Source organism: Symphalangus syndactylus, chromosome 13, assembly GCF_028878055.3.
Source record: "Symphalangus syndactylus isolate Jambi chromosome 13, NHGRI_mSymSyn1-v2.1_pri, whole genome shotgun sequence".
NCBI classification, from domain to species: Eukaryota; Metazoa; Chordata; class Mammalia; order Primates; family Hylobatidae; genus Symphalangus; species Symphalangus syndactylus.
In genome coordinates this window covers 22,170,586-22,196,447 of record NC_072435.2, presented here as the reverse complement: position 1 = coordinate 22,196,447, position 25,862 = coordinate 22,170,586, and the positions used below count along the sequence as shown (strand labels likewise).

Below are 25,862 nucleotides of genomic sequence, written 5' to 3'. Positions count from 1 at the left end.
CGGCCTCCCAGAGTACTGGGACTACAGGCGTGAGCCACCACATCCAGCCCCCACATTGCTTCTGGCCTCTGTGGTAGACCTCCCAGATGGGGCGGCCGGGCAGAGGCGCTCCCCACATCCCAGACAGGGCGGCCAGGCAGAGGCGCTCCTCACACCCCAGAAGGGGCGGCCAGGCAGAGGCGCTCCTCACTTCCCAGACGGGGCGGCCGGGCAGAGGCGCTCCTCACACCCCAGATGGGGCGGCCGGGCAGAGGCGCTCCTCACACCCCAGATGGGGCGGCCAGCAGAGGCGCTCCTCACACCCCAGACGGGGCAGCCGGGCAGAGGGGCTCCTCACACCCCAGAAGGGCGGCCGGGCAGAGGCGCTCCTCACACCCCAGAAGGGGCGGCCGGGCAGAGGGGCTCCTCACACCCCAGACGGGGCGGCAGCGCAGAGGCGCTCCTCACATCCCAGAAGGGGCGGCCGGGCAGAGGCGCTCCTCACTTCCCAGACGGGGCGGCAGCGCAGGGGCGCTCCTCACATCCCAGAAGGGGCGGCCGGGCAGAGGCGCTCCTCACTTCCCAGAAGGGGCGGCCGGGCAGAGGCGCTCCTCACTTCCCAGACGGGGCGGCAGCGCAGGGGCGCTCCTCACATCCCAGAAGGGGCGGCCGGGCAGAGGCGCTCCTCACATCCCAGAAGGGGCGGCCGGGCAGAGGCGCTCCTCACTTCCCAGACGGGGCGGCAGCGCAGAGGCGCTCCTCACATCCCAGAAGGGGCGGCCGGGCAGAGGCGCTCCTCACTTCCCAGACGGGGCGGCGGCCGGGCAGAGGCGCTCCTCACATCCCAGACAATGAGCGGGCGGGCAGAGACGTTCCTGACTTCCTAGACGATGTGGCGGCCAGGCAAAGGCGCTCCTCACCTCCCAGACGAGGCGGCGGGGCAGAGGAGCTCCTCATAACCCAGAGGATGGGCGGCCAGGCAGAGACGCTCCCCAGCTCCCCACCTCCCAGACGGGGCGGCGGCCAGGCAGAGGCTGTAATCCCAGCACCCTGGGAGGCCAAGGCAGGCGGCTGGGAGGCGGAGGCTGCAGCGAGCGAAGACCATGCCACCGCACTCCAGCCCGGGCAACACCGAGCACCGAGTGAGCGAGCCTCCGTCTGCAGTCCCAGCACCTCGGAAGGCCGAGGTGGGCAGAGCACTCGAGGTCAGGAGCTGGAGACCAGCCTGGCCCACATGGCGAAACCGCGCCTCCAGCCAAAGGAGAAAAACCAGGGAGGGGTGGTGGTGCGCGGCGGCAATCCCAGGCAGCCCGCAGGCCAGGCCAGGGATTGCTGGGGAGTCCTGGGAGCCGGACGCAGGCAGTCTGCAGCCAGCCACGTGTACTCCAGCCTGGGAAAGAAGAAAGAAAGAAAGAGAGAGAGAGAGAGAGAGAAAGAAAAGAAGGGAGGGAGGGAGGGAAGGAAGGAAGGAAGGATTGTGGTTAAAAAAAAAAAAAAAAAGCTTTCAGAAGAGTAAATGATAAGAAGTACTGCCACCTTGACCCAATTCCCTCCCTAAGGCTAATTAACTTTTCATTTTGAAATCATTGTAAACTCACAGGAAGTTGCAAAAATATTACCTTTCATCCAGCCTTCCCCAGTGGTAACATTCTACATGCCAGTAATATAGTATCAAACCAAGAGGCTGATATTGGTACAGTACTGATGACTTGACTACAGACCTTATTCAGATTTTACTACTTTTAATATGTACTTGTTCATTTTATTAGGGTTTTGCCATTGTTATACTCATGATATTGAATCCCTTATCCAAGAATACGATGTGTGTTACCATTCATTCAGGTCTTCTAACTCCATTGGTAGGGTTTTCAAAGTTTTCATAAAGGTCCTGTTGAGTATATTACCAGATATTTTCATCTCTGTTATTGTAAATGGTGTCATTTTACTCTTCCTATTTTCTAGGTATTTTGTATCATATATGTGTTAGTCTGTTCTCACATTGTTACAAAGAAATGCCTGAGACTGGGGAATTTATAAAGAAAAGAGGTTTAATTGGCTCATCGTTTTGCAGGCTGTATAGGAAGCATAGTGGCTTCTGCTTTTGGGGAGACCTCAGGAAATTTCCGATCGGAAAGGGGGAAGGCAAAGGGGGAGCAAGGAGTGTCACATTGCAGGAGCAGGAGCAAGAGAAAGGTGGGGGTCGGGGAGGTGCCACATGCTTTTAAACGACTAGATCTCACAAGAACAAACTCACTATCCTAAAGACAGTACCAAGGAGATGGCGCTAAACCATTCATGAGAAACCACCCCCATGATCCAGTCACCTTCTACCGGGTCCCACCTCCAACACTGGCGACTACAATTCCACGTGAGATGTGGTGAGGACACAGATAAACTATATCAGTATATTATTTATTTTTTGGATCATATAATATATCCTATTGTAAACATAACACAACCTTACTTATTTAACTCTTACTGTCACATAGGTTTTTTTGCCTTAATTTTGGCTATTACAACCAATACTATCCTGATCCATTTTTCAGTTGATTTTGACACTCATCTGTAATTACTTCCTTAGGATCCATTTCTATATATTTTTCTTTCCAATTATTTTGGACCATTTTAAACTTAGTTGATCTCCCACTATTTAAAAAATTATACCATTTGGATGGAACACCAGCAGGGATTTACATATTGTAATTTGAGTTTAGGTCTAAGTAGCCTGTAACATTTGCCTGCTGTACGATCTAAGTACTGTAGGAAATAATCACTTTAAATTCATATGCTTGAGTTCATGTCCTTTGCAGGGACATGGATGAAGCTGAAAACCATCATTCTCAGCAAACTATCACAAGAACAGAAAACCAAACACCACATGTTCTTACTCATAAGTGGGAGTTGAACAATGAGAACACATAGACACAGGGAGGGGAACATCACACACTGGGGCTTGCGGGGGGTGGGGGGATAGGGGCGGGATAACATTAGGAGAAATATCTAATGTAGGTGACAGGTTGATGGGTGCAGCAAACCACCATGGCACGTGTATTCCTGTGTAACAAAACTGCACATAGTGCACATGTAACCCAGAACTTAAAGTATAATAAAATAAATACATAAATTCATATGCTTTTAAAAACACACCTAACAGAAAATGATACACTTGAAAATGAACTTTTTTAGTTGTAATTGCAAATTCTAACAATATAAAGTTAGTTACACAAAGCTTTTTCGTTTTTTTGGCTGTAAAATATGACTCAAACTTAGTAACTTTTTTCCCTATGATGTATGGGTTTGCTACAACTGCTATAATAAAGTACCACAGACTGGGTGGCTTAAATAGCAGAAATTTGTGGTCTCTTCATATCGTTTTCCCCCATGCATGTATCTGTGTGCAAATTTCACCTTTAAAATTTTTCCTTTTAATTTTTACAATTTTCTTATTTTTTGTGTGGATACATAGTAAGTATATATATTTATGGGGTACATGAAATATTTTGAGAAGTTTCCCCTTTTTATAAGGATACCAGTTAGATTAGATTGGTACCCTAATAACCTCATTTTGATGTAACTAATTATATCTGCAAAAACCAAATAAGGTCGCATTCTGAGGTGCAAGGTGTTAGGCCTTCAGCATAAGAATTTGCGGGGACACAATTTATAACACATGAGAAAAGCTTTTCTAAATGGCTCCATTTTACGTCTTCTTAATCTAGTGTTGCTAAAACATAATCCTATTTTATGTAGCATCAAATGTTAAGTTTATATCTTTTTGGCTTATTTTTGGCTAAGACAGGTTCCATGTGAGGAAAGGCATTTTAAAACATAACCTAGATTTTTTTAAATCAGGTACGGTGAGGTGACAGACATGGTGACAACTGCCTTTGCATGAAGAGTTTATTACTTCCATTTCCCAGCAGAAGGTAGCATGCCACATCATACAGAGCCACATGGGGATGTATCAAGATTTGGTCAGGAGGCAGAAGGAGTGCCAAGGCAGAAGGGAAAAAGCCTAGACCCAGAGCCTTTATCATGTTTTCTTTAGGAGAGGCAAAGCCAGGCAGGGGAAGCAATTTAGGATTGTCTAGTTTGAATAATGTCCTCACGCTCTGGGCTATGGGGGTACTCTCTAGTTGTCTGGTCCTCAGGTTGGTTTAGGGCAGGGGAAATAACAGTTGGTGTATGAACATTAGATGAAGATGGTAATTGGGGATGTGGGCTTTGGATTGGTTGGTTGCATATAAAGGGTACCTTTATGGGCAAGTTGTTTACTGCCTTTAACAGTTAGCTAGCCGTAGGCGGGGCTCTCCCCAGCCAACTACAGCTAGCTCCCCTACCCCAATATGTTGGAGCATAATAAAATATAGAAAATAAAAACATCTCTCTAGAATAAGCAGGCCCATAGATACAGGAAGTAGCTTACTATCTGCTTTGTTTTGGAGGAATGGGAGGTGAGGAAGGGGATAGCTAAAGGTTATGGGGTTTCTTTTTGACGTGATAAAAATGTCTAAAATTGACTGTGGCGGTGGTTACACGTCTATGCATATACTAAAAGTTACTGATTTTTATACTTTATATGGGTGAATTATGTAGTTTATGACTATATCTCAATAGAGCTATCTGTTTTTAAAGATACAGTGGTGGGGTCAGAAGTCAAATTGAAGTAGATGACATTCTTCTTCCCTATTCAGGAATCAGTTGAATGATGAAGATCCTTAGTCTGATCTGCTCCAAGGGAGATTTCAGCTGGGTCCCATCTGTTGCCATTTGGAATATTAAATAGTTTGCCAAGGATAGAAACTAAGTCTGTGCAAGAATGTATAGAGAGTCAGAATGGCCATGCTTCTACACCTCCTTCTCCCCACTCACTTCTTCCCCAAGTCATTCTTCGATTCCAAGGGTAAGGTGAGCTAACAGTGGAATGTAAGTATGGACTATTTTTCTGTCTGTCCTGAATGCCAGCACTTTAGGAGCAGTTAAAATGTGATTCAGTAACATGAGAATATTAGAAAACCTGGTTGTAGGCTACAGTGTCATATCCTAGATAATCTCCTTGGTGTTACCCTAGAGAATACCCAGTCTTCATTAGTTAAATGCATCTCTACTGCACCCACTGTGAAATACTGGATGTTGAATTGCCCATGTGGGAAGCAGCTGAATTATAAATCATCACTTACAATTCAGAGGGAATATGGATTTGATGCTTACTTTTTTTTTTTTGAAATGGAGTTTTGCCCTTGTTGCCCATGCTGGAGTGCAATGGCACGATCTCGGCTCACTGGAACCTCCACCTCCCGGGTTCAAGCGATTCTCCTGAGTAGCTGGGATTACAGGCGTGCGCCACAACGCCTGGCTAATTTTGTATTTTTAGTAGAGACGGCAGTGGGGGGGTGGTTCACCATTTTGGTCAGGCTGGTCTCGAACTCCTGACCTCAAATGATCCACCCCCCTCGGCCTCCCAAAGTGCTGGGATTATAGGTGTGAGCCACCACACCTGGCCGATCCTTACTTTTCAACACAATTGGGTTTCTCCCATCATCATAACATTTGTATGTCTATATAGGGCATGTCTTTCCCAGTCAGGTCAGAGGCCTCTGATACGTGGTTTTAATAGGTCTAAAGGAAAGTTCTAATGTGGAGTGTCCCTGGGCCTATAAGTGTAAATTTATGTTCTCCTTGGGTTATAATTTGAATCATATGATACAAACACATTAAATTGCATGAAACTCCTTTCTTTTTTTTCTTTGAGACAGAGTCTTGCTCTGTCTCCAGGCTGGAGTGCAGTGGTGTCATCTCGGCTCTCTGCAACCTCTGCCTCCTGGGTTCAAGCGATTCCTGTGCCTCAGCCTCCTGAATAGTTGGGACTACAGGTGTGCACTACCACGCCCAGCTAATCTTTTGTATTTTAGTAGAGAGAGGGAATCACCATGTTGGCCAGGATGGTCTCAATCTCCTGACCTCGTGATCCACCCGCCTCAGCCTACCAAAATGCTGGGATTACAGGCATGAGCCACTGTGCCCGGCCTGCATGAAACTCTTTAACTTTATCTTATGCATTAGTGTAGCTGATAAGTTATCAACGTATTCTCATATCATAGTGCATTATATTAGCTGTACTTCTGTTATTGGCTGGATTGTGTCCCCTCCAGGAATTCATATGTTGAAGCCGTAACCCCAAGTGTTACTGTATCTGGAAATCGGGTCTTTAGGAGCTAATTAAGTTAAATGAGGTCATAAGGGTAGAACCCTAATTGGACAGTAGCATGGCCTTGTAAGAAGAAAAGAGATCTTCCCCTCTCTGGCTATTCACCATATGAGATCACAGCAAGAAGGTGGCCATCTGCAAGCCAGGAAAAGAGCCCTCACTGAAACCTAATCATATTTGCACTCTGATCTCAGATTTCTGGTCTCTAGAACTATGAGAAAATAAATGTCTGGGCGAGGTATGGTGGCTCATGCCTGTAATCCTAGCACTTTGGGAGGCCAAGGCAGGTGGATCACCTGAGGTCAGGAGTTTGAGACCAGCCTAGCCAACATGGTGAAACCCCATCTCTGGTAAAAATTCAAAAATTAGCTGGGTGTGGTGACACATGCCTGTAGTCCCAGCTACTCAGGAGGCTGAGGCAGGAGAATGGCGTGAACCTGGGATGCGGAACTTGCAGTGAGCTGAGATCGTACCACTGCACTCCAGCCTGGGTGACAGAGTGAGACTCTGTCTCAAAAAAAAAAAAAGTGCCTGTATTCCCAGTTACTCGGGAGGCTGAGGCAGGAGAATGGCATGAACTGGGGATGCGGAGCTCGCAGTGAGCCAAGATCACGCCACTGCACTCCAGCCTGGGCAACATAGCGAGACTCCATCTCAAAAATAAAAAATAAAAATAAAAACAAAAACAGCCAAAGATCAAGCACCAGAATATTATTGTGATTTAATCTCAGAAATTTCTCGTTTGAACAGTGGCTGTCAAGATTTCATTTGTTTAAAAAAAAAAAAAAAAAGTAGGATAAAGACGCTAGAAAGTCTAGAGAGGAAGGAGGGATTATTTTACACAGGATGGTCAGGGGAGGCCACTTTGATAGGTAGCATTTAGCAGTGAGGCTTCCTGAACTCAGCATGACTGCTCCGCTTGGCTCAGATTCCAGCTCTGTCCACTGTAGTTGAGGAATTATCCCTCAACAGAGAATGGGGAGATAAAGAGGCTCAGCTTGTTAACAGTTTCCCCTCTCACATGAATCTTAGTCATGCATGGACTTTTGTCCACTGCCTGAAAACTGCCCCGATATAGTTTAATTTTGTAGTACGCTATTGTGTCATGCTGCAACTCTTTCACCTCCAAAAGGGATGGCACCAGGTTCAAGAGGCTGAAGAACAGACTCAGATCCAGGAAATGAGGCATAGGTTATATGTGAGATGGAACTTACATACAGAGTGGTCCAGCGGTGGTAGGCTGAACAGAACTGCCACTGCTTGCAGAAAGCATGGACTTTATATAGCATTTTCACTTAACACTCTCCTCCTAACAGCATCCACATGGCAACCCTCATTTAACCCAAGACAAAGAGCCTCAGCCCCCATAGGGCCAGCGTTCCACAGGCCAGGCCAGAGACTCATTTAACCCAAGACAAAGAGCCTCAATCCCCCATAGGGCCCGCATTCCACAGGCCAGGCCAAGGACTCAGATATGCATCATAGATAAGGATGAATCTCCAGGTTGGTCATATTTGGAACTCCAAACATGCATTCAGGTGAGTCTCCCATACTGGGTCATTTTCAGAGTATGCTTAAGTTATTGCTATCAGCTGTGTCTACCATACACAGTTGCATCTACATACATAGTTGCATCTGCCATATGCTATGATAGGAAGACTTGTCTAGTACAAACTTCTGTATCATAGCCCATAGCAGAACTCATATTTGTGAGTATTGTTTGAAGGGGTTAAGCAGAGAGAATTGAGTCAGGATATCACTGGGGAGGTATACAGTTTATTTGTGGGATTTCAAGGGCCTGAATTGTGACAACAGAATAAAGTTCTTGTGGAAGAAATATTTTCAGAGGATTTGAGAGCATGGTGTTGAAGAGTTAAGGAAACAGCATATATCTTTTCGTGCTAGATGCTTACATGCAAATGAATCTCCTTATGCTGTCACAAATGTATGCTCCTCTCTCCCTCCCTTTCACTTATCAATCCCATCTCACTAGTCCTGGAGCCTCTCCTACCCTGAGGTCAGGCATGAACCCTGGTGTGTAGCTTTGCTCAAATGCTTACGATCAGTAACCCAGTTGTGCACCAGGTTTCTTTATATCTTGAGGTTGTCTACTGAACACATGAAAAATAAATTCAGCAAATTATAGAAACTACGAGACACTGCTGTCTACCCTTTGACAAGCATTTACTCGGTGTTGTGTGCTGTCTTATTTGCATTGTGTTTTGCAGAAGTCTTAAAATCACAGTCATATCTAGGTTTTTTTCAAGCAATTCTCCTGCCTCAGCCCCCTGAGTAGCTGGGATTACAGGCACCTGCCACCATGCCCGGCTAATTTTTGTATTTTTAGTAGAGACAGGATTTCCCCATGTTGGCCAGGTTGGTCTTGAACTCCTGGCCTCAATGGTATACACATTCCTATGGAAGGCAAGCATTATTTTGTGAGGTACATAGCTGATATGATGCTTCTGCATGGTCTTCAAAGAAGGGGGCCCTTATCTTTCAAGAAACTGAATGAAACTCTTCTTAAAGCAAAAATAAGGCTAAAGAGAATATGACTGTTTAAGATCTACAACTTCATCTGCTTATATGCCCCATCTCCAGTCCTAAAGCCAACTCTTTCCTTATCAAAGGTCCAACTTTGGCTTGGGAGACTTGTGTAGTTGAGAAATTGAGCCTTTGAGTCACCTCTTCCAATAAGCACATATGCTTGGACTTTTTTTTTTTTTTTGAGAACGGAGTCTCGCTCCGTCGCCCAGGCTGGAGTGCAGTGGCGCAGTCTCGGCTCACTGCAAGCTCCGCCTCCCGGGTTCACGCCATTCTCCTGCCTCAGCCTCTCCGAGTAGCTGGGACTACAGGCGCCCGCCACCACGCCCGGCTAATTTTTTTTTTGTATTTTTAGTAGAGACGGGGTTTCACCGTGGTCTCGATCTCCTGACCTCGTGATCCACCCGCCTCAGCCTCCCAAAGTGCTGGGATTACAAGCGTGAGCCACCGCGCCCGGCTGTATTCTTAACATATCAGGTAGATTAATTCTATTAAACTGTAAGTCAGATCATGTTCTGGTCTCCTTTAACTTCCCCAGTGACTTTCTACCTCACAAAGAATAGAATCCAGATTCATCACAATGGCCTAGACAGCCCTAATGAAACCCCACACTGTGATCTCTCAGATTCCACTTTAGTCCCACTGGCCTCCTGTGTTCTTCCTCAAACGTGGCTGGTTTGCCTCCACATCAAGGTTTTGTATGTTGCTGTTCCTTTACCTGGAATGCTCTTCCCTTGGGGAGCCCACCGAATAGGTCAATGTCATCCTCTCCTTGAGGTCTTCCCAACCACCCCATTGTAGACTGCAGATTGAAAATAGAATGTTCTCACCCTGTGAAGTCAGCAACCTCATTCTTTCCAGTGCCCACTGTGTGGTGAGCATGTTTAGGCTTCATTACAGAGTCTCAGATGAAGGTTTGACCTGTAATAAGTCACATGTCTGTCCCCTATTTTTCTTCACAGGGGTTCTATTCAGCCTCTTTGGTGGGATAAAAATTCCCTATTTTCAGTATATGTGAAGAAAGACCCACTCCACAGGGCTAGGGCCTAGATCAGCACTGTGAGCAGAAGAAACTCTCTAAGAAGAAAATATGAGAGTGCTCTACATGATGAACAATATCTAGAAAATGAGTGTGGCCAGGCCTGGCACGGTGGCTCATGCCTGTAATCCCAGCGCTTTGGGAGGCCAAGGCGGCTGGATCATATGAGTAGAATCATACAGCATTTATCCTTCTCTGCCTGGCTTATTTCACTTGTATAATGTCCTCAAGGTTCATCCATGTTGTAGCATGCATCAGAACTTCCTCCCCTTTTAAGGCTGGATAATGTTTCATGGTATGTTTAGACCACATTCTGTTTATTAAAAAAGAACTAATCCATCAGTGAACACTTGTGCTCCTTCCAACTTTGGGCTGTTGGGTGTCCTGCTACTGTTGCTCCTAGTGCTCAATCTCATTTACTCCCTCCTAATCAAGTGTACAATGTTGGACATTGTGCAGGATGATGCCACTTCATCTTGGATGCTAATCTGCCATGTTGACTTCTGATTAACCCCAGGCCCAGGAATGCCTCAAAATTTCTACTTTATGTACTGTTGCTTGTGTAAGCCAAGACAACCTTGATGTTATTATAAACATGTACTTACCTAAGTCCTGTCCTTTGGCAAATTACGGGCTATGAGACACAGCGTTCTTGCCTTTCCCTGAGGGGTCAATTTCAGTGACCTACACATTCCTTCTGAAGCTCGTATGCTCTTTCTATATGGTTTGTAAGCTGTGGGTCTGGGGAGTAACAGTGCAGAGATCTACCTGTCTTGTTGCCACATGTTTCTAAACTTTCCAATAAATCACCTTCTACTGACAAACTGGATTTGTCTTCCTTATTCTTTGGTTTCTTGGCTCCTTTTTGGTATGGATTTGCATTCCCTATGTGGTTCTTTCATGAAACTGTTGGTGAGCTAGCCAGGAGGAATTCAGGAGCCAAAGTATGGGCAAGGGAAGGAAGCCTCAGTTGGGGAAGTCCTGGGGCAGCCCTCTGTGTGTGGGGGGTGATGTTGCCCGTTTGCTGGATGCCTGCAGACCACCGCCTGAGTACAGGGATGGCCCAGAACGCTACAGGGTATAGAGTGCTTGTGAGAAGGAAACCACACCATGCACTGAAGGTCACTAAAGGTGGCAACAGAGGGGTGTCCGCTATACACGTGACCCCAGAAGTACAGTTAGCAACCGAGATGAAGGTACAGAAGCTAGAGAATTACAGTTACAGAAGGATATGAGGATCTCCACATCTGTGTTAGCATCTAATTTGGTGCATAAGCTTGAAACTCAGGAGGTGCGGCTGGAAACTTGTCTGCCGCTTTTATGCAGCTGTGAGGACAAAAACTGCACTGATCCTTGCTAGACCAGACCAAGATGCTGAGACCTGGAATCCTTGGGAATCGACTTGTGAGTCAGATGAAGACAGAGGTTATCTCAGAGTAGGAGGACTGTCCTCCCTTTTTGAGGGCAGGAGGAAAACAAAACCCAACAGATACAGCTGTACAATAGCAAGCAGTCTTTTCACAGGAAAGCTTAACTCTGAGAGTACACCTCAGCAGAACTATTGGACACAGCAAGAACTCTTAAAGCAGCTGCCAAGAAACAGCATAGCCACATGGATGGTGGTGTGGCTATGAGAGAGGCCTGGCCCAGTGAAGGGGACTTCCCAGGTCAGACACTGGCATGGTGGTCTCTGGAGGAGGCACAGAGCAATTCAGGGGAGCTGGGTATGCAGTTGTCCCCTTGTAAGACAAGATGTATATTATGTGCGGGATGCTGTAGCTGGTCTTGGAGAAACTGAAAGGGGAAGGGATAAGGTCCGACTGGTTACCCAGGGAAAAGAAAAGGAGATACCAAGTCTGTTGGACTTAAAAAAGGAGGTCTAAAAGGCCCACTTAGGATTACCAGAAAACAAATGTGGTACAATCTGATCTCAGCTGGGATAAACCAAGAAGCATGAAATCAGCAACCTAATGCCATGTTGGTGGGCATTTGAAAGGACTTAACTCCTGCCCAACTGTTTAGACCTCTTCCCAGCATCCGGCCAGAAAAGGAGGATGGAGGAGATGAAACTCTATGTATTAAAAAAGAACTCCAGTCTCTGTTCCAGCCTTGGACTCCTATCCAGCCTACAGACCGGCGAGGGGGCAAGGTTGCCACTAAGTATGAGCAGTAGAGGGTGACTAGAGGCTCCATGTGTAGCTCACAATCTGTCAGAGTCTAAAAACACATGCAGAGGACACTAGTTGTAGGGGACACAGGTGCAGAGTACACCTTAGTTCTTAGAAGCCCAGAGAGACACACTGGTTAAGTGGGCAGCTCTAGATGGTTACTGGGGACAAACAATCCAAGTGGAACAAACTCCTCCCCTTCTTGGTATTGGACGGTGGAGTTTCCCTGCTTACTATACTGTCTTTATCTCATCTATTCCAGAAAACATGTTGGATATGGACATCCTTTAAGGATGCACTTTACAAACGTCCATGGGGGAATTCCACCAATGAGTTTGGGTGGTAAACACTATTTAAAGAGTGGCAGTGAAATAGGCACCTGTACTTTTTCCTCCCCCATGATGTATTATCAGTGTGAAATAACAAATTATTTTCTTGGCAGAATAAAAGAAATGACAGCCACCATAGAGGAACTAGCCAAAGTTAATACTAGTCGGCCAGCCTAGAGTCCCTTCAGCAGTTCTGTGTGACTGGGAAAGGAAACCTGACAGCACTGGGCATGTGACAGTAAACTACAGGGAATTCAATAAGGTATTTGCTGACATATACCCTGCTGTGCCTAATATCATCTAAGTGATAGAACAACTATACAAACTATAGGTACTTATCTGTATTAGATTTAGCCAATGCTTTTTTTTTTTTTTTCTTGAGAAAAGGTCTTGCTCTGTCACTCAGGCTGGAGTGCAGTAGCACCATCATAGCTCACTGCAGCCTTGACCTCCTGAGCTCAAGCGATCCTTCAGCTGCGGCCTCCTGAGTAGCTGGGACTACTCAGGAGGTGTGCCATCAAGGTGCACCACCAAGCCCAGCTAACTTTTCTTATTTTCTGCAGAGATGAGAAAATAAAGAGACCAGGCTGATCTTAAACTCTTGACCTCAAGTGATCCTCCCGCCTCAGCCTCCCAAAGTGCTGAGATTACAGGCACATACTAGATTTGTCTACCTCATTCTTTGGTTTCTTGACTCCTTCTGTGTTTGGGGACTGCTTTGCATATACAGCCCTTTCACAAAAGAGACGCCACAAAACAATTGATCTCATTCTGTACATCCAGCTAAAATCACGTGTACTGGCCGGTAAGGCAGAACAAAAGTAATTAAGAGGTTTTTTACTTAAATATATAGTGAGTCAAAGAACTGTGGATGAGCATTGATTGAAGGCTATTTATAGATCATGAAGGTAAGCCTGGTGCTCACCCATGTTGAGGGTGTATCTTTCCCACTCAGTCCACTGATGGACAAGCCAGTCTCCTCTGGTAATACCCTGGAGACACAGCCAGAAGTAATGTTTACCAGTTACATACGTATTCCTTAATCCATTCAAGTTAATACCTGAAATTAACCATCACATCAACCGATGTTCTATGGTGCAAAGCACTGTGTATGCATTATCTCAGTTTACACAAGGAAACTATAGGCTCAAACAGGCTTAATCAGTTTCTAAACTGACCCTTTAATTTAGTGGGATATGTTGAATCAAGGACATAGTGATGCATGCTACAATCTAGATGCACCTTGAAGACATTATGCTAAGTAAACAAAAGACACAAAACACCACATATTGTGATCTCATTTGTATGAAATGTCCCAAGTAGGCAAATAGATAAAAAGACGAATTAGATTGGTGGTTGCCAAGGACTGGGGAGAGAAGAGAATAAAAAGTAATGGCTAGTGGGTAGGATTTCTTTTTGTAGTTAAAGTATTCTCAACTATTTTGGCAGTTGTTGCATAACTCTGATTCTAACAAGGCCACTGAATTTTATACTATGAAAAATAGGCCAGGCGCGGTGGCTCACACCTGTAATACCAGCACTTTGGGAGGCCGAGGCAGGTGGATCACAAAGTCAGGAGATTGAGACCATCGTGGCTAACACGGTGAAACTCTGTCTCTACTAAAAATACAAAAAAATTAGCCAGGCGTGGTGGCACACTCCTGTAGTCCCAGCTACTCAGGAGGCTGAGGCAGGAGAATGGCTTGAACCTGGGAGGCAGAGGTTGCAGTGAGCCGAGATCGTGCCTCTGCACTCCAGCCTGGGCGACACAGCATGACTATGTCTCAAAAATAAATAAATAAAGTAAAATAAATAAAAAAAAATAGCCAGGCACAGTGGCTCACACCTGTAATCCCAGCACTTTGGGAGGCCGAGGCAGGCAGATCACAAGGTCAAGAGATTGAGACCATCCTGGCCAACATGGTGAAACCCTGTCTCTACTAAAAATACAAAAATTAGCCGGGCGTGGTGGCATGTGCCTGTAGTCCCAGCTACTCGGGAGGCTGAGGCAGGAGAATTGCTTAAACCCAGGAGGCAGAGGTTTCAGGGAGCTGAGATTCCACCACTGCACTCCAGCCTGGGCAACAGAGGGAGACTCTGTCTCAAAAAAAAAAAAGTAGACTTTTATGCTATGCTATGAGGACTAAGCTCTGACTGTTTTTATGTTGCCCAAATTCCTACCTAAGGGATCTAAGGAGTCATGCCCTACAACCATAAATTCTCATCAGATGGGTTTTATTTGACCCTACACATCATGAGTTACTTTTCAATCTAATTCTGGCATAACATTATGAGACCAGGAAAAAAATATTTAACCCCGAAATATATTTCCTTGCCATACCTTGAAATTGCCCTGCAAAGTCTCTTTTGGGAGAAATCCACATCCTATAGAGAATCTCCTTTTCTCCTTGTTTTCCTTCCTTTCTTTCCAGATCCAGGAGATAATCAACTAAGAGCCAGGTACCCTTTTGGACTTGATAAGAAATATTTTACGACCTGCTCTCTCTCTCTCTCTGAAGTCTGCTGAGAACTTCCTCTGCACAATCAAATTTGGTCTCCACAGTCCTTTATGTTATCCTGAACATTCCTTTCTATTGATCCCAGGTGTTCAGATAAACTCAACCAATTGTCAACCAGAAAATGTTTAAATTTACCTATAGCCTGGAAGCCACCACTCTGAATTGTCCTGCCTTTCTGAACCAAAACAATGTATTTCCTAAATGTATTTGATTGATGTCTCATGCCTCCCTAAAAATCTATAAAACCAAGCTGTACCTCACCCACCTGGGGCACATGTTCTCAACACCTCCTGAGGGCTGTGTCACGGGCCATGGTCACTCATATTTGGCTCAGAATAAATCTCTTAAAATATTTTACAGAGTTTGACTCTTTTCGTCGACAATAATCTGGTGCCCAAACATGTGGGGCCTCAGAGAAGACTCAGGACCCCGAAGGAGTTGCCCGAAACCGGAGCTAAGGTACCGGCACGGGCCCATTGAAGCCTCACTGAGTTCAAGCTTCTCCTCCGGTGGAGCTGGTAAGTCCTCCTGAGCCCCGGACCTCTCCTCGACCAGACTTTTCTTAGGCTTCCCTGAGCCCTCTGCTTGACTAGGCCTGGACCTTGGATTTCTGTGTCCATCCTTGCTGCACCCAGTTTTAGCAAGAATCCTATTAAGTAGGTTTAGTGAGAATTCCCTTATCCTTGATCAGGTTCCTCGTCTTCCACCCTTAATGTCTAAGTCCTTGGCCTGCCTTTAGCAGGATTCTACCCTTAATACCTAATCAAATTCCTGTTTGTGATTTCCCACCCACTGACCCTCTTACTCTTATAGTTGGCTACAAAACCAACTGTTGTTGCTATATTGGGGAGTTGAGTTCACTCTCTCTCCCCCATTGCAATTGCCTTGAACAGTATTACTTACCGTTTACACACGTGTATTCTTTTCCTGTTTCCCTCATTTGCATGAGAAATAGAATTCTGCCTTTACAGCCTCGATGCAGAGCAGTGGGTGTTGTGTGAGATACAGTATTGAAGATGAGTCTCACCTCTGTCTGTGATGAAATAGGTTGTGAATTGTGAAGAGAATGCAGGTAGCAATGTAGGAGCTAAACTTAAATGTCCTCTAATTTAGAGTCAATGACTTCGTCCTTTCTATGTGAATCTGGTTACTCTCTGCTATGCCAGAAAATGATGTACTTAACTGCAGCAAACACGTATCTTTAGTTTATCCTCCACCCACACAAACCTTTGGGACAGCACATGTTATCAGGAGTTTTACCCTCACATTTGTACTCTCTTCAGATTAATGTGGCTGGAGGGGTCATGTCCCGAGGAATCTTATTACTTAGATATTATTGATTTTTGCAGAGTAGGGCATCTGACATATGCACACCAGTGCCTCTTCTCTTGACATTTTTGTTCTTTGTATCAACAGTGAAATTGTTGTTTCTGTCTGTATATCTGGACAATAAAATAGAATTCCTCATACTCAGAAATGGTCAGGTCACATTCAGGTCATGTGGGCACAAAATAATAGAAACTTACACTGAGACCTAGAAAATGAAACATTCAAGCAGAAAACTGCAGAGATTTAGGGACTTCTGTTTGATTCCACAATTCCAGCTACTCCTGAAAAAGGTGGAGCTCAATTCTTACATTGGATTCATTGAAAAAGCACAGTGTTTTCTGTTTCCCTTTTGCTTGAATTCCTTGTCATGTCTAATGTTGCCTGCAACTCAGGGTTTGGAATAATCCAAGGAGCTCTGATTGTGGACATGATCTAACGTTCTAATAACCAAGTGATGTGCTCAACCTGATATAGATAATAAACTCCAAGATCTTCAAAAACCAAAATGAAGACTTTTTTTCATCTTACACTGAAGACACTACATTATTTTTATGCATGGAAGGGGTCTCAGCGCTATTTCAATGAATACAGTCCCAATCCCCATTTGAAAAATAAGAAAACCGAGGCTCATAGAAGTTATGTCATCTTTCTGCTGAAAAACAGCTAGTAAAAAGTTGGATAATCACTGTTTGAATGCAGACACTTGGAGCTCTGAAAGGAGAGCATTTATGCAGGAACATGCAAGATCATGGGCGTCGGGGCCATGCCATGCTGCTATACCAAAATTGAAGTAGTTAAAAATATGGACACTCCATGGGTTCATAGGGGAAGCTCACAAGATACCAGAGACTTGGATAAGCTGACCAAACTAGAACAGATGTTTTAAATTTGGGGGTGGGGGCATTACAGCCTTTAAAATATCTTTTATAAAAATTCCAGTTCCAAAATCTGAGAGTACTTGTCAGAAACAGTATTTTTTAAAACTTGAAATACAGGTTAAAATCCAAGCTGCTTAATTCTGTATTTAAGGCTGTCCATGATATTGACCATGCAGATGTTAGTAGCTTCATGTCTTGGCCACACCTGACTCCCAATCCTGACTCCAAGCTGTGCCAGCTCTGCTCTCCCTGTGCAGTTTTCTGGGTTGTCCTCTGTCTTGGTTCATTGGTAGAATAGTCACAAACTTTCTTCCATACCTTAATCTTTTTAAGTTAACAGTGGATCCTAGAGGCCAGTCTGCAGTGGTGTGGCAGTATTCCTTATTCTTATTGTAAGCTGGGTGCTGTTCCAGGATATTTTAGGTGGGAATTTTGGTTCTTTTTTGCTATTACAAATAAGGAACATTTGAATAGTTTTGTAAATCTACCTTTTTCATGGTTTTGCTTGTATACTTTTTTCATTGGAGAAGGGGGAATTCTGCACGAAAATGTAAATGTGTTAGAATGTGAGAATTTGCAAACTTATCCTACACAGACTTGTGTCATTTTCCTTCTAACCGCCAACATATGAGCATACCTGGCTACCCAGGATCTCTCCACTAGAGTGATTTGAATAATCTGAATGCTAGCTGTGTGGTAGGAAGGAGCCTCCCCACCGCTCTAAATACCAAAGATGTCCATGTCTTAATCTCAAAATCTGTGCATATGTTACTTTTCATGGCAAAAATAACTTTGCCAATGTGATTAAAGGATCTTCAAACAGGGAGAGCACCATGGACTATTCAGGTGAAGGCACTGTAATCACACGAGTCATTATAAGAGGGAGGCTAAAGTATAAGAAGCAAAGGAGACCTGATGACAAGAGAGATGCAGCCTTGTGACAAGAAATGAGGGCAGCCTATAGAACAGGAGTCCCCAGCCCCTGGGCCGCAGACCGGTACCAGTCTGTGACCTGTTAGAAACCAGGCCACACAGAAGGAGTTGAGCAGCGAACGAACGTCACCGCCTGAGCTCTGCTTCCTGTGAGATCAGTGGCAGCATATTCTCACCAAAGCGTGAACCCTATTGTGAACTGCACATATGAGGGATCTAGGTTGCACACTTCTTATGAGAATCTAACTAATGCTTGATGACCTGAAGTGGAACAGTTTCACCCTGAAACCATTGTCCCACCCATCTTCCAGAAAACCCATCCCTGCTGCCAAAAAGGTTGAGGACCGCTGCTCTTGAAGCCAGCAAAGGCAAGAAGTAGATTCTCCCCTGGAGCCTCAGGAATGGCAGGCAGCTAAGCCCAGACATTAATTTTAGCTCATAAAGTATATTTTGGAATTCTGAACTACACAACATAAGATCATTTTTTTGTTTTGTTTTGCTTTAACTGCTATGTTTGTGGTAATTTGTTACAGCAGAGATAAAAAAATGAATACACTTCTCAGTATGATAGGTAAGAAATGGTATCTCAGTGTAGTGTGAATTACACTCCTCTTATTTTGAATGTCATAAGTTATCTTTTGTAATGGTCATAGTACTTAGAATAATTTGGATGGACAAAGCACGTTGACTGAGCCTCTGTTGCTAACTGGAGGTATCGGATATTTAACAACACTTAGAAGTTTGGATGGCAACATTCATTTAAACTGTGAGACAGTAATACCTGTTGAGGTGCAGAAACTCCACTACCCCTTCAAGAATCCTTTTTTTTTTTTTTTTTTTTGAGACAGAGTTTCGTTCTTGCTGCCCAGGCTGGAGTTCAGTGGCGCAATCTCGGCTCACCACAACCTCCGCTTTCTGGATTCAAGCGATTCTCCCGCCTCAGCCTCCCATAGCTGGGATTACAGGCATGAGCCACCACACCTGGCTAATTTTGTATTTTTAGTTGAGACAGGGTTTCTCCATGTTGGTCAGGCTGGTCTCGAATTCCCGACCTCAGGTGATCCTCCCGCCTCGGCCTCCCAAAGTGCTGGGATTACAAGCGTGAGCCACCACACCTGGAAGAATCCATTTTTTTTTTTTTTTTTGAGACAGGGTCTTGCTCTGTTGCCCAGGCTGGAGTGCAGTGGTGTGACTATGGCTCACTGCAGCCTTGAATTCCTGGGCTCTAGCAATCCTCCCACTTCAGCCACCTGACTAGCTGGGACTGCAGGCATGGGCCAGCATGTCCAGCTAATTTTTTTGATTTTTAGAAGAGATAAGGTCTTGCCATTTTGCCCAGGCCAGTCTCAAACTCCTGAGCTCAAGCAGTCCTCCCAGCTCGACCTCCCAAAGTGCTAGGATTACAGGTGTGAGCCACTGTACCTGGCCAAGAACCCATATTTAGAGTCAGACTCACCGTATCCTTGAAGAAACCATTCCAAATATTATTTAAATGACTCCATATTTTTGACCATCCTCATTGTTCTCCAGAAATAATAACCAAAAGTAACTACATCTCTGGGATTTCTCACTAGGTAAACAATCTTAAATGAAAAAAAGAGATAATAAGAATAAATGTATCCATTCTTCTTGCTTCAAGATTCTTGCAAAAGGCAAAAAACATCGAACTCCCATTAAAGTTTTGGCTATAGCTTGTCCTTCTTTAATTCATTCATTTAACAAAATATTGAGAACCCACTATGTGCTTGACATCTACTTAGACACTGTAGAAGGAACAGAGGACAAGATACGGGTCATTCCTGCCCTGAAGAACATTATAATATAAGGCACGGAAGAGGCTAACTAATGTTTGGACGATCAAATGATGTTATTACACTTGGACACCACTGTTTAAGAATCCCTGGGCTGTAAATCAGGAATTGTGAGTTTGTTGGGATTCTGCCAGAGACTCCGACTCAATGCTACTCCAGCAATTTTATCTTTTAGACCTGTCTTTCTTTTTGTAGGAATTGCTACTCTATCCCATATAGGCACATCTCAGAGACTAAGCAAGTAGATGTTAGCAGTCAACCATATGTAAGATTCTTTTATAAAATTCAACATGATGGCATGAATAAACTCACTATGCTGCCACTGGTTGTGAAACCTGAAGAGGTTAAACAAACTTTGCATTTTCTCAAAACAAAAAAACAGAGTTTGTTTGAATTAATAAAGCTGACCCCAGGCTAGGATAAGTTGGATACAGTGTCATACAAGGCCATTTCCAATTCTAAGCAAATAACGTTGACCACATGGAGCCTGTGGGGAAAACTGGTCGACTCTCACCTGAAGTTCCAAAAGTTGAGAATATCATATTCTGTCCTAGAAATTATTTTGTAATCCAAATTCACCTGGTCACCAACAGTTGTTAAATTTGATATTCTTCAGAAAGGAGTTAAGCTTAAAAATAGCGCACTGTTACAGGATGGAAAGAGTTCTGAATTTGGAAAGAAGAAACTTGAATTAGAGTAATACCTCTGAAACTTATTAGATGTGTGGCTTTGGAAAAAGTCCCTTATTGTTTAAATCTTCAACTGTAAAGTTAGTTATTCAATTTTATTTTTACAAAAATTATGTGAGATAATACCTTTGATGGCCCATGAACAAAAATGTGGTATATATAAAGTAAAAATTAGATTAAGAAAACATTATATATGTAATGTAATGATACTTTATAGTATGATAATGGAAATATCCCTTACTTCCTTGGTGGGATGAATGAGGACAGAAGAATCAAAATAATCTCTTGTTACTGGTTGAGTTTTGTCTGCCCCAGATTTTGCATGTTGAAGTCCTAACTCCCAGTACCTCAGAATGTGACTGTATTTGGAGGTAGGATTTTTACAGTTAATTAAGGTAAAATGAGGTCGTTAGGGTGGGTCCTAATGCAATCTGACTAGTCTCGCCATGTCTCCATGGGTTTTCTCTGGGTACTCCAGATTCCTCCCACGTCCCAAAGATGTGCACAGTAAGTTAACTGGTATGTCTAAGTTGTCCCAGTGTGAGTGAGTGTGTGTGAGTAGTAGGCTACACCATCTAGGTTTGTGTAAGTACACTCTATGATGTTTGCACAACAAGGTTCTTAGGAAATTGCCTAAGAACCCATTTCTCAGTATGTGTCTCCATCCTTTAGTGATGTAGACTGTATTTCCATACTGTAAATAGTCCCCTTGTGGTGGATTTCAATCTACCAATATGGCATCACTGAATGTGGAGTTAGAAAGAAAGGTATAGTTCATGGCTCACAGTTCCTACAGCCCTTTTAATTTCCTAAATGACTACAGCAATAAATATCTTTTGTTAAAATATCTGGCCTTTTGTTCCTGGTTCCTGAAAAAGCTCCAGAACAGCTCTAGAGCCATAAAGGTGAAAGACAGTATTTCAACCACACATGAGTTTATGTTAATGAGGTGATTTTTGGAAACTCACAAGATAATCCCAATATTTCGGGGGAGTAGTGGCAACTACTAGCTACAACTAGCCAGAGGAACCAGCCATGTGCTCAGAGCATTGGAACTCACAGCTCCACCCTCTACTTTCGGGAAAAGAGAGAGGCTGAAAATTGAGTTGAAAGCCAGCGGCCAATGATTTAATCAATCACAGCTACATAATGAAACCTCCATGAAAACCGAAAAGGCCTGAGTTCAAGCGGCTCCCAAGAGGGTAGACAAAAACACATCCTCGTGCTGGGAGGGTGGTGCACCCCAACTCCACGGGCACAGAAGTTCCTGCACTAGGGATTCTCTCGGACCTTGCCCTACATGTCTCTTCATCTGGCTATTTGTTTGTATCCTTTAAAATATCTTTTATAATAAACCAGTAAACATAAATGTTTCCCTGAGTTCTGTGAGCTGCTCTAGCAAACTAATGGAACCCAAGGAGCCGGTTGTGGGAGCCCCAATTTATAGCACATCTCTCAGAAACACAGGTACAACAATCTGGAGTTTGGAATTGGCATGGGAAGTGGGGGACAGTCTTGTGGGACTAAGCTGTCTAACCTGTAGGATCTGATGTTCTCCAGGTAGCGTCAGAATTGAATTGGAGTAGCGGTCACCTGGCTGGTGTCTACTGCAGAAAGGTTTTTTTTGAGATGTTAAGACATTATAAGAGACAATAGAAAAAATGTATACGATACAACCTTCTCTGAGTTATATTTCTCCATAGCCCTTTTTACTGTTCATCAGACTGTTTATCTAACTCATGAATTTGTGGCTTGTCTCTCTCCGCTTCAAAGTAAATTATATAATAAGAGGGCAGGGATTTTTTTTTTCTCTGCTGTATCCCCCTGAATTGCTTTTCCTTATTTGTCTCACCTTCCAATACTAATTCTACAGTTCTCCTAGTCAGGGCCAGTCCCCTAAAACAGGGACCATTTCCATTCTGTTAAGGGGCGGAACGCGGTTCAAGTCTAGCAGATTGGTTCCAAAAACGTCGTGTTATATCACTGCCTCTGATCAGTGACATTCCCATTTGCAGCTGCAAGAGGTATTAATTTGCCAGAGTCACAACACGGTCGGGGTTCCTCGTCGCTGTTCTTACTCCAAAATAAGCTTAACACAGAAAGATAATCACACTCCCACGGACTGGCACAGAAGGCCGCGCTCCGAATGACATCGCGATCATAGAGGCACAGACAGCGTCACAAAGCCCCACACGTGCTCACACCGAAGGCTCAGCCGTTGCGCGTTTCCCTTCCAGGCCCGCCTCCTCCCGTACTGGTAACTAGGGACGCTTCTGGTCTCTAGGCGAGGAGAGGGGGAGAACGCAATCTTTGCGCCTGCGCACACTCCGGCTCACCCGCCGGAACCCTGGGCCACGCCCTGCTCGCGTAACACGCACTGCGCAGGCACCGCCTGCTCTGTTTCTAAAGTCCGTCTCACTCCCTCAGCAGCCCGAGGACAAGCCCCTCAACGCTAGGCCACGCCTTGTCTCCGCTCCTCTCGTCCGACCCCTGGAGAGAGGCTGGCGCCTGCGCGATGGGGGTTCCAGCGTCGACTCACGAAGTCCTTCGGATGAGAGCGTCTGGGTGCCAGACGAGGCCGGGGGTTTGTTTTGGGTGGTTTGGGAATCCGAGCTCGAGGGCTGGGCCAGGAAGGGCAGGCGAGGCGGGCGGCTCCGACGCGGGTCGCGAAGGCCCAGCCGCGTCCTCTGTCCCCAGGACGACTACATTTCCCAGAGGCCATCGCGGCGCGCGTACTCGAGTCTGCGGGGCGGAGGCCGGGGCTCGGGGCTGCTGGGCGTTCGGGGCGGCTTGGGGCGGCGGGACCACTGGAGTGAGCTGTGGGAGAGATGGGGATGTGGCTGTGTGTAAAACATCGGTCAGCGTGTGAGGCTTCGTGAGAGGCTGCGGGGTGTGTGTGTGTGTGACAGACCGAGAGTCCAGAGTGTGAGACCAGGTTGTGCTCGTGTGTGACAGAGCGAGACGGGTCAGTGTGAGAGACCAGTGAGTGTGAGAGAGATAGGGATGTGCCTGCATTTGAAAGAGCGTGTGAAGCTCAGTGAGAGGTTGCGAGGTGTGTGGGTGTGCAAGTGTGTAACAGACCGGGTGTCCAGAGCGTGAGACCAGGATGTATTCGTGTGAGAGTGAGAGACCAGTGAGTGCGAGAGAGATGGGCGTGTGCCTATGTGTGAAAGGCCGGTCGGTGTGTGAGGCTCAATGAGAGGCCGGTGTGTGTGCGAGAGAGAGAAGAATCACCATGTGTGCGAGACTAGACTGTGTGAGAACAGTGTGAGACTGTGGTATGTTAATGTGTGAAAGGGAGACCAGTGAGTGTGAGAAATGGGTGTTTTGGGTGAAAGACCCATCAGTGTGTGAGGCTGTGGTATGTGTGTCTGACAGACAGACCAGAGTGTGAGACCAGGGTGTGTTCGTGTGTGTGTGAGACAGAACATAGCGTGAGACCAGTGAGTGTGAGAGGGATGAGCATGTGGCTGTGTGTGAAAGACCAGTCATTATGTGAGGCTCCTTGAGAGGATGGTGTGTGTGTATGAGAGAGAGAAAGAGACTAAACTGTGAGAGTCCAAAGAGTGAGACTAGGGTATGTTATGAGTTTGTGAGAGAGAGGGAGGTGATCAAAGTATGGGACAAAGTTATGTTTCCTGGCTTACGACTTCTAAGATCCTTGGAGTCTCCAAAGTATTAAGTGTCTTTTTGCATGCTGATTGGTGGGCTGGCAGCCTGTAGGTTGATCATGGTAAGGGCTGGTCACCAGACAGGATTTGAGGGTTGGGATTACCTGCCCCATCCTCAATCTCCAGGGAAAGGAAAGGGAGTCACAGGTTAAACTGATCATCAGTGGTCAGTGATTTAACCAGTCATGCCTACATTATGAAGCTTCCATAAAAACCCAGAAGGACTGGCTTCATCAAACTTCCAGATAGCTGAACACTGGAGGTTTCTGTAGGATGAGCCCCTTCCTATATAACCTTGTCCTATGCATTTCTTCACCTGCATCCTTTGTAATATCCTTTATGATTACAAACGTCTTTCCCTAAGTTCTGTGAGCTGCCCTAGCAAATTAATTGAACGCAAGGAGGGGGTCATAGGAACCCCGATTTATAGCCAGTCAGATGCACAAGTAAAACAACCTGGGGTTTGCAACTGGTATTGGAAGTGGGGAGCAATTTTGTAGGGCTGAGCCCTCAACCTATGGGATCTTATGCTATCTCCAGGTAGATAGTGTCAGAATTGGGTTGCCCTAGAGGTCACCCACCTGGTATTCACTGAAGAATTTATTGCTTGCCTGGTGTGTGTGTGTATGTGTGTGAAGACCCCCACACGTCTGGTCTTAGAACTGTTTTGTGTTGTGTGAGTAGAGTAGGAGAAACAGTTTGTTTTTCCTCTTTGTCACCTGAGTATGTTATCAGGGACTGGCTTGTGAGAATCCAGAGTGCGAGACCAGAGTGTATCAATGTGTGAGAGAAACAGATGTGCCTGTGTGAAAGATTAACAAGTATGAGGCTCCCTGGAGTCTGAGAAAGATCATGTGTGTGTCTTGAGTAAAAGCAAGAGACTAGACTGAGTTCAGTGATTGGGAGAGACTGGGGTATGCTGGTGTGAGTGTGGGAGAGACCAATGGCTATGTGAGAGACTGCAGTATGTCTCTGTCTGGCCTGGTAGGTTGTGAGAGGGTGTATCACAGTGTGAAAAAGATTGGAGTGAGAGCAACCAGTATGTATTTTGTGTGCATGAGATAAAGCAGTTGGAATGTGAGAGATCAGAGTGTGTTTGTGTATCTGTGTGAGATACTGGAGTATTTGAGTAATTGAGGCCTCTTTGAAAGATACCGTTGAATGTGCATGTATGAGAGACCATCACGTTTGTATGTGTGAAAGACGGAAAGACTAGTGATGTGGTTGTGTGAGAGACCAAAATAGGTGACAAAGAAACTATGTGAACCATGGTGTGTTATCCAAAAGGCTTTACAAATATAACCTCTGTGAGGTTGTGAAGCATGTGTGAGTGAGACAGAGATAAGGGACAGTGAGCTGTGTGTGTGAGAGAAGTAAGATTGGGGGTATGTGTGAAGGTGTAGGTGAATCACCGTGTGTGCTTATATTCATGTCCTCAGACAATGGAAATGTGACTGTGTATATGTGCTTGTTCTGGGGTGCTTGTGATTGTGTCCTCTGTGTGACCAGGAAACCTGTGTTAGTGTTTGTATGTCACCCCGTATACCTGTAATTGTGGCCCTGTATGACTGCTGTGTATGGGGAGACTACTTGGAAGATTGATAGGACTGGATTCTTTATGAGTGTGGCTGTTTGGAATTGTGTGTTGCCGGGATAGGAAACGTGGAATAGAATTCCTGTCCCCAGTCCAAGGGTTTCAGTAAGAAGCAAAAGCTGGGGTGACTGAAACTCCTAACTGAAGCAGGAGACACCCTCACTTCTGTGT

General features: G+C 45.1%; 1 protein-coding gene, 1 long non-coding RNA gene and 1 pseudogene across 3 annotated transcripts in view; 1 reads left to right on the top strand and 2 right to left on the bottom strand.

The window, feature by feature from the left end:
• Positions 1-25,862, top strand: part of ZNF471 (zinc finger protein 471) — a 47,899-nt gene that overhangs the window by 3,986 nt on the left and 18,051 nt on the right. Inside the window, exons 2-3 of one of the 2 annotated variants that reach the window (XM_063615285.1) lie at positions 12,381-12,529; positions 15,147-15,304. The gene's annotated coding sequence lies outside the window, so the exon portion shown is untranslated. Of the gene's footprint in view, positions 1-12,380; positions 12,530-15,146; positions 15,305-22,798; positions 23,011-25,862 lie in introns of those variants that run through there. The other variant, XM_063615286.1, reaches the window with a different exon arrangement.
• LOC134732091 (uncharacterized) overlaps positions 396-25,862 on the bottom strand; it is a 53,330-nt pseudogene continuing 27,863 nt past the window's right edge.
• Positions 19,552-22,768, bottom strand: LOC129459611 (uncharacterized). The gene is made up of 3 exons (XR_008650012.2): positions 22,279-22,768; positions 21,964-22,033; positions 19,552-20,402 (listed from the first exon to the last, which is right to left on the bottom strand). It is a non-coding gene; the product is annotated as an uncharacterized lncRNA (long non-coding RNA).